Here is an 8,987-nt window from a genome sequence, read left to right as displayed (position 1 = left end):
TTCTTTGGCTGCGAACTGCCTGTTCATGTCCCTTGCCCATTTGTCAATTGGAGAATGGCTTGATTTTTTGTACAAATGATTTAGTTCTTTATAAATTTGAATAATTAAACCTTTGTCAGAGATTTTTATGAAGATTGTTTCCCAATTTGTTGCTACCCTTCTGATTTTGGTTACATTGGTTTTGTTTGTACAAAAACTTTTTAACTTGATGTAATCCAGATTATTTATTTTGCATTTTGTAACTCTTTCTAATTCTTGCTTGGTTTTGAAGTCTTTCCCTTCACAAAGGTCTGACATGTATACTATTCTGTGTTTGCCTAATTTTCTTATAGTTTCCTTCTTTATGTTCAAGTCATTCACCCATTTTGAATTTATCTTGGTGTAGGGTGTGAGGTGTTGCTCTAAACCTAATCTTTCTTACACTGTCCTCCAATTTTCCCAGCAGTTTTTATGAAATAGTGGATTTTTGTCCCAAAAGCTGGGATCTTTGGGTTTGTCATATACTGTCTTGCTGAGGTCTCTTGCCCCCAGTCTATTGCACTGATCCTCCTTTCTGTCTCTTAGCCAGTACCAAATTGTTTTGATGACCGCTGCTTTATAATATAGTCTGAGATCTGGGACTGCAAGATCCCCTTCCTTTGTATTTTTTTTTCATTATTTCCCTGGATATCCTTGATCTTTTGTTCTTCCAAATGAACTTTGTTATGGTTTTTTCTAAATCAGTAAAAAAAAATTTTTGGAAGTTCCATGGGTATGGCACTAAATAGATAGATGAGTTTGGGTAGGATGGTCATTTTTATTATGTTGGCTCGCCCTACCCATGAGCAGTTAATGTTCTTCCAATTGTTCAAGTCTATTTTTAGTTGTGTGGAAAGTGTTTTGTAGTTTTGTTCATATAGATCCTGCATTTGTCTCGGGAGATAGATTCCTAAGTATTTTATTTTGTCTAAGGTAATTTTGAATGGGATTTCTCTTTCTAGTTCTTGCTGCTGAGCTGTGTTGGAATTATATAGAAATGCTGATGACTTATGTGGGTTTATTTTGTATCCTGCAACTTTGCTAAAGTTGTTGATTATTTCGATTAGCTTTTTGGTTGAATCTCTAGGATTCTTTAAGTAGACCATCATGTCATCTGCAAAGAGAGATAATTTGGTCTCCTCCTTGCCTATTTTAATGCCTTCAATTTCTTTTACTTCTCTAATTGCTACTGCTAGTGTTTCTAATACAATGTCAAATAATAGAGGTGATAATGGGCATCCTTGTTTCACTCCTGATCTTAATGGGAATGGATTTAGTTTATCCCCATTGCAGATGATATTAGTTGATGGTTTTAGATATATACTATTTATTATTTTTAGGAATGACCTTCTATTCCTATGCTTTCTAGTGTTTTTAGTAGGAATGGGTGTTGTATTTTATCAAAGGCTTTTTCTGCATCTATTGAGATAATCATGTGGTTCTTGTTGGTTTGCTTGTTGATGTGGTCAATTATGTGGATAGTTTTCCTAATGTTGAACCAGCCCTGCATCCCTGGTATAAATCCTACTTGATCATGGTGGATGACCCTTCTGATCACTTGCTGGAGTCTTTTTGCTAGTATCCTATTTAATATTTTTGCATCTATATTCATTAGGGAGATTGGTCTATAATTTTCTTTCTCTGTTTTTGGCCTGCCTGGCTTTGGAATTAGTACCATGTTTGTGTCATAAAAGGAGTTTGGTAGAACTCCCTCTTTGCTTATTATGTCAAATAGTTTGTATAGTATTGGAGTTAGTTGTTCTTTGAATGTTTGATAGAATTCACTGGTGAATCCGTCAGGCCCTGGGGATTTTTTCTTAGGAAGTTCTTTGATGGCCTGTTGGATTTCTTTTTCTGATATGGGATTATTTAAGAAAACTGTTTCTTCTTCTGTTAGTCTAGGCAATTTATATTTTTGTAAATATTCATCCATATCACCTAGGTTGGTATATTTATTGCCATATAGTTGGGCAAAGTAGTTTTTAATGATTGCCTTAATTTCCTCTTCATTGGAGGTGAGATCCCCCTTTTCTTCCTTGATGCTGTTAATTTGCCTTTCTTCTTTCCTTTTTTTAATTAGATTAACCAGAACTTTGTCTATTTTGTCTGTTTTTTCAAAGTACCAGCTTCTAGTCTTGTTTATTAGCTCAATAGTTCTGTCACTTTTGATTTTATTAATTTCTCCCTTAATTTTTAGGATCTCTAGTATGGTTTTCTTCTGGGGGTTTTTAATTTGTTCGTTCTCAAGTTTTTTGATTAGCATTTCCAATTCCTTGATCTCTGTCCTCCCTATTTTTTTAATATATGCACTCAGGGATATGAATTTTCCTCTAAGTACTGCCTTGGCTGCATCCCATACGGTTTGAAAGGATGTTTTGCCTTTGTCATTTTCTTCAATGAAATTATTAATTGTTTCTATGATTTCTTCTCTAACTATCCAATTTTGGAGTATCATGTTATTTAATTTCCAATTAATTTTTGATTTGGCTCTCCATGTACCCTTGCCAATCAATATTTTTATTGCCTTGTGATCTGAAAAGGCTGCAGTTATTATTTCTGCTTTTCTGCATTTGAGTGCCATGTTTCTATGACCTAGTGTATGATCTATTTTTGTGAATGTGCCATGTGGTGCTGAAAAGAAGGTGTATTCCTTTTTGTACCATTTATTTTTCTCCATATGTCTATTAACTCTAATTTTTCTAAGATTTCATTCACCTCTTTAACCTCCTTTTTGGTTATTTTTTGGTTTGATTTATCTAAATTTGATAGTGGTTGGTTCAAGTCTCCCACTAATATGGTTTTACTGTCTATTTCCTCCTTCAATTCTCCTAGTTTCTTTATTAAAAATTTGGATGCTATACCATTTGGTGCATACATGTTGATTAGTGATATTTCCTCATTGTCTATACTCCCTTTTAGCAAAATATATTTACCTTCCCTATCTCTTTTGATCAGGTCTATTTGTGCTTTGGCTTTGTCAGATATCATGATTGTAACTCCTGCCTTCTTTCTATCAGTTGAGGCCCAAAAGGTCTTACTCCAACCTTTAATTCTAACCTTGTGAGTGTCAACCCGTCTCATATGTGTTTCTTGAAGACAACATATGGTAGGGTTTAGGGTTCTAATCCAATCTGCTATTTGTCTACATTTTATGGGTGAGTTCATCCCATTCATGTTCAAAGTTATGATTGTCATTTGTGGATTCGCTGGCATTTTGATATCTTCCCCTAGTTCTGACCTTTCTTCTTTAGGTTTCTCCTTTTGAACCAGTGATTTACTTTAGGTCAGTCCCCCTAGTCCCCTCACTTGAGATGCTTCCCTTTCTAGCCCCTCCCTTTTTATGCTCCCTTCCCCTCCCCCCTCTCCTTCCCTCCCTTTTTATACTCCCTCTCCCCTCCCCCTCCGTAATTTTCCTTTCTTTCTTGCCCTAATGGATAAGATAGAATTCAGGATCCCACTGGATCTAGATTTTCTTACCTCTCAGATTTGATTTCACTGAGAGTAAGGTTTAAGTAATTCCACTTCATGCTCTCTTCCTCTCCTTCTCATATGAGAGTTCTTCCCCTCCCCTTCCCATATGTATCTTTATATGGGAAAGATTATTCTATTGAGCCCCCCCCCCCATTTCTTGAAGTTAATCTTAGTATTATCAACAGTTCCCCCCTCCCTTTTCCTTTCTTTGCCCCGACTTTCCCCAAATCTTCTTAATGCCCCAATCTTTCCCTATGCATGTTTCTTCTAACTACTCTTATGATGCTACAATTTATGAGAGTTACACAAAACATTTCCCCACATATTAATATATATATAATTTGATGTAAATGTAGTCCTTATAGAAGAGAGTTTGACTTAAAGAAAAAGATAAGATTTATCTCCTTTTCCCTTTCTTTCATATTTACCTTTTCATGTTTCTCTTGCTTTCTGTGCTTGGATATCGAACTTTCCACAGAGCTCTGGTCTTTTCTTAGCAAATGCTTGGAAATCTTCTATTTTGTTGAATGCCCATACTTTCCCCTGGAAGTATATAGTCAGTTTTGCTGGGTAGTTGATTCCTGGTTGGAGACCCAGCTCTCTTGCCTTTCTAAATATCTTGTTCCATGCTTTGCAGTCTCTTAGTGTGTTAGCCGCTAAGTTGTGTGTGATCCTTATGGGAGCCCCCTTATATCTGAAGCTCCTTTTCTTGGCTTCTTGTAGGATTTTCTTTTTTTCTTGGAAGCTCTTGATTTTGGCAATTACATTCCTAGGGGTTGTCTTTTGGGGATTTAGTATAGAAGGTGTTCTATGAATCCTTTCTATTTCTATTTTGCCCCCTTGCTCCAGAATGGGGGGGGGGGGGGCGGCAATTTTCTTTTATAATCTCCTGTAGAATAATATCGAGTTTATTGTTTATCTCTGGTTTTTCTGGGAGACCGATAATTCGGAGATTTTCTCATCTCCCTCTGTTTTCCAGATCTGTGACCTTCTCAGTTTGATATTTTATGTTTTCTTCTAATTCATTAATTTTTTGGGTTTGCTTTATTGATTCTTGCTGTTTTATCATCTCGCTTTCTTCGAGTTGCTTGATTCTGGACGTTAGGGACTGGTTTTGCTTTTCAGCTTTGTCTGCCCTTCTATTGGATGCTTTGAGTTCTTTTTCCAATTGAGCAGTCTTATCTGTCAGACTGCTGATCTCTTTCTCCCATTTTTCTTTCCAGGTTTCCATCTTTTGGATAATTTCCAGTTTGAGATCTTCCAGAGCTTGTTGATAGTTTCCATTTTGGGAGGCATGTTCTGATTTTTTTTGGATTTCCTCCTCATTCTCCTCTTTTCCTTGGGTACTTCCACCATAAAAGTTTTCAATAGTCACTTTTTTCCCCTTCTTCCTGGAGGCTTGATTTTGGGCCATATGAGCCATCCTTTTGGTGGTTTTATTCCCCTTTCCTTTTTGGTCTGGAGTCTGGGTTATATGGGCAGTTTTTCTGTGAATTTAGGTTGCTTCAGACTAGTTCTTCCCAGCCTTTCAGGTTTCTTAGAGCTCTGGGTCCCTGATCACAGCCACACTGCCCAGGTGTTCAGCTCCGCCCAGATAATCAGCGTGTGGTCCGCCCCTGGTGTTTAGCTCCGCCCCTGGTGTTTAGCTCCGTGGAGATGTTCATTGCAGCCGCCCCAAGTACAGCTCCGCTGACCCCTGTAATCAGTGCCGGATTCTCCAGTGAAACCGCCCTGAGATGTTTTTTCCTGGCAGTTCGCAGATCCCAAGGACCCTGGAGTGCCCCCCCCCCCCCAGACAGAGATGTTCCCCACTCACTTGCTGTCCTGGTGAGTGCTCAGGTAGCTCACTCTGGTTTGGTGGGGGAGGTGGGGTGGGGGAAGGGCAGCTCAGTTCACTTTTCTGTGTAAGCTTTTCCTCCTTCTTATTATAGTGTGGAAATGTTCAAGCCCCACGTACCTTCGCCTCTGTGGAGTATTGGGAGTACTGGCGTGTCCTTCTGTTCCTCCAAAGGTGATTTTTATGCTCCTTTGATGTAGTCTATTTCGTTTGGTGCCAGGGAGAGGAAGCGTGTGGCGTGTAGATTGCAGCCATGATTACCCGCTATTTTATTTTCTATGGAAGAAATTAGTCTGAATGACCTCTTTTTTATAGATTGGTGTTGACTCTAGGGAGAATGGGAGGATGAAAGATTTGGGGTTGTCAGCAGCACAAATTAATTTGAGGTGAATGAATTATTTTAAACCTTTTTTGAAGTCTTCTGCCTTTTAAAATTTTCTTTTCCCTGGAGCCTTAGACCTTATTGTGACATTAGCATGGGTCTTAGAAGGAGAGAAGGCAGGTAAAATAGTTATTAGAGTTTATAGTCCTAGAGAGTTTTAAGATCTACAAAGTACTTTAATATTTCAGCTGGTTCTCATAATGACCGGAAGAGGTGGGTCATTTAGGTATTACCTAAGGCACAGTTAAGTGACTTGTCCAAGACCACACAACCAGTAGAATCAGGACTTGACCTGATTTAAACAGGTCTTTGGTGTTTTTAAACAGGTCTTTTGATTCTAAATAAGTGTTCTTTATATTATACCACATTATCTTTCACTCTAATAATTAGACATTTTTATTATAATAAGAACAACAATCGAATATATTCATACAATGCTTTGAAGTACTTTGTTCATCATAAGCCTGTGAAAAAGCTAGTGAAAATAGCCACCTTATTTTGCAGAGGAAGACAGTGAGGCTTAGAGGGGTTAAAGGACTGGCTTATGGTAACACCATGAACCTGGAGCCATTGCCTTTTCCTTTAGACTATACTGCTTTGTGAGAGCTACCTTCTCTCAACCAGCCCCCATGTGACAATGGGCAGGGGCTGCTTATTATGTGATTGTTTTCTTCTTGATCTTAGGCAAACTGACATTCTGTTGTGGACATGTCAAGGACTGGAGGTAGTTTTATGAATTCCTAAAAATCCCAAACTCCTAGAAAGCCTAGGGAGCAATAGCTACCACCAGTAACCACCAGAGCAGCAGTGTCTGAAGATAGAAAAAAGGACTGATTGGCACCAAAGAGAAACACCAGTGAGCATGACAGGAACTGTCGACTACACACCAGCACCTCCAGGAGGATGAGATGCATAGGGCAGCTGAGAAGCGGTGGAGGGAGAAGGCCGAAGAGACAGCAGCCAGACAGCGGGTCCAGGAGAAGACTGAAAGGGATAAAGTTGAGAGAGCCAAGAAATTTGGTGGCACTGGATCACAGATGACCTTCCCTGCAACTGAGGCAGGCCCTGTTCCTTCCTCTCCCAGTCAGGAGCCTCCCACCAAGTGAAAGTATGATCAGTGTCGAATACAGGTTCAACTGCCTGATGGGACATCTTAGACACAGGCATTCAAAGCCAGAGAGCAGTCTGCCTCAGTGAGACTCTATGTGGAGCTTCATCGAGGGAAGGAACTAGGGGGTGGGTAGGACCCTGTACAGTTGCTTCCCCTGGCAGGCCTTTTCTAAAGCTGACATGGAGAGACCACTGCAGGAGCTGGGACTTGTGCCTTTTGCTGCCCTCATTGTAGCCAGGAAGTATGCCAGCTGAAGGGGTCTCCAGCCTCCTCTCCTCCCCTAGAGAAGAATTCTGGAGACATTATTTCCAAAGGGAACTCTCGGGATTCTGAACAGAGAAAGGACTTCTACTTGAAGTATCTCAAGTTGTGATACATCACTTTTTTTTACTATTACTACATATTACCTACATGTGTACTTTATTATAATTCTACTACTAAGTTTGAGACTACTTCCCAAGTATGCTGGGTATTTTGTAGTGTATTCTAGGTTTTGGGAGGTGTATGTGTATACATACAGGGGTAGGGGGTCTGGGAAGGAAGGAACATTTTGTATCAACTATTCTTGCTTTATTCTATTAACTGATTGTTAATGGGAAGCACAGTGGTGAGGGCTCAGGAGCTATATCTTTAAAGCTATAAGTACCCACAGTATTACCCCTATACCTGAAAGGTTATGCCCCTTTGTGTGTTTTTAAACAATAAGAATACGAGGCCATTTCCCTAGAATAACATTATTTATTAATGGGAACATGTAAGCCCATTAACAAAAAAGATATCTTTCACCAGTGTTTTCTGTGAAAGACCACTTGCAAGTTCTGCCTCTTGCTTTTATGATTGGCCTGACAATTGAATCTTCAGATCTTCCTTGACAGTCTCCATTGGTGAATATTTCGAAAGAAGCCATGTATGTGGCGACCTCAATTCCTGCCTCATTACTTCATCATACAGGAGGTAGGGCTTTACCCAAATAAAGAAAATGCCAACACAGTCTATTTTCAAATGAGTCAGACTTCCCTAGTTAGAGAAATGTGTACAGCACACTCTTCTTAGGCATGTTAAGAAATTGAATATCAGAGAGCTTATGCAGGCCAGCTTCCAGCAGCCTTTACCTAGAAAATACATGTAGCCTTAACCATGTTTCCAGTGGTTCTTTCTTTTGCTTGGGACTTGGTTATCTTCAAATCTAGATGATGTATTTAGCAAGGACAAAGAGGGCTTATGCTTTTAAATTCCAGAGAGAGAGAGAATTCTTACTTTATCTTACACATAAAGAAAGAGCAGATTTCCCCCATGACTACAATGGGAAATTTTCTAAGGTGGGACATTCTCTGAATTTCCTAAGAACAAAGGAGTGAAGAACAAATATGGGCCTCAATTTGGGACATGGGAACAGAAATAATTAAAAATTTAAAATATATTCTCTCAGCATGTACAATAACTATCATGAAGATGGGATTAACTCTCCCCTGCCCATCCTCCAGCTCCTGGCTCAACCCAGGCAGGGATAATTAGTCCTCATCCAGAGGGTCCTCAACCTTGAGCCTAGGACCCTGAAATGAATAAAGCAAGAGCTTCAGTCATGAAGCCTCTCTCAAGAGGAGAGGCCTCTCCTGGGGCTAGTCCCTTTAGAAATCCAGGAAAGGAGTCAGCCTTTTTTTCACTTACCCAAGTGGTAGTTTAAAGGGAGAGATTTAAGAACAGTCTCATCAAGTCCAAGGTCTCGGGTCCAATTACCATCAGTCTCTAACTCGAACTTGGAACTCCGAAGAATGAAGAACTCCCTCACAGGAAGTTGTACTTCCTTTTAAAGACCCTTCTTTGCATCACTTCCTGGGCCTTCCTTTACTTTTTACATGGAAAAATTATAGTCTATAGTTTTGCTTAGGGGGCAGTGGTTTCTGATTTGTCACCCACTTTTGTACATGTGGGTCATAGACTTCAAGTGTAAGTGGGGTATATATATATATATGTATATATATATATATATATATATATATATATATATATACACACACACACACATACACACACACACACTTCTGGTGATTAAATCTAAAAATGGGCAGGGAAGAGTTAATCCCATCTTCACAATATGTGTATTTTTAAAGTAACCCACAATGTAATTTGTTTTGCTTGACTGCATATTTGTTTTAAAAATTTTGTTT

General features: G+C 39.1%; 1 pseudogene; it reads left to right on the top strand.

The window, feature by feature from the left end:
* Nucleotides 1-5,145: 5,145 nt before the first annotated feature.
* LOC100018861 (UBX domain-containing protein 1-like) lies at nt 5,146-8,772 on the top strand (annotated as a pseudogene).
* Nucleotides 8,773-8,987: the final 215 nt, after the last annotated feature.

This window comes from Monodelphis domestica, chromosome 6, assembly GCF_027887165.1.
Source record: "Monodelphis domestica isolate mMonDom1 chromosome 6, mMonDom1.pri, whole genome shotgun sequence".
Taxonomy (NCBI): domain Eukaryota; kingdom Metazoa; phylum Chordata; class Mammalia; order Didelphimorphia; family Didelphidae; genus Monodelphis; species Monodelphis domestica.
This window is presented reverse-complemented; position numbering and strand designations above follow the sequence as displayed.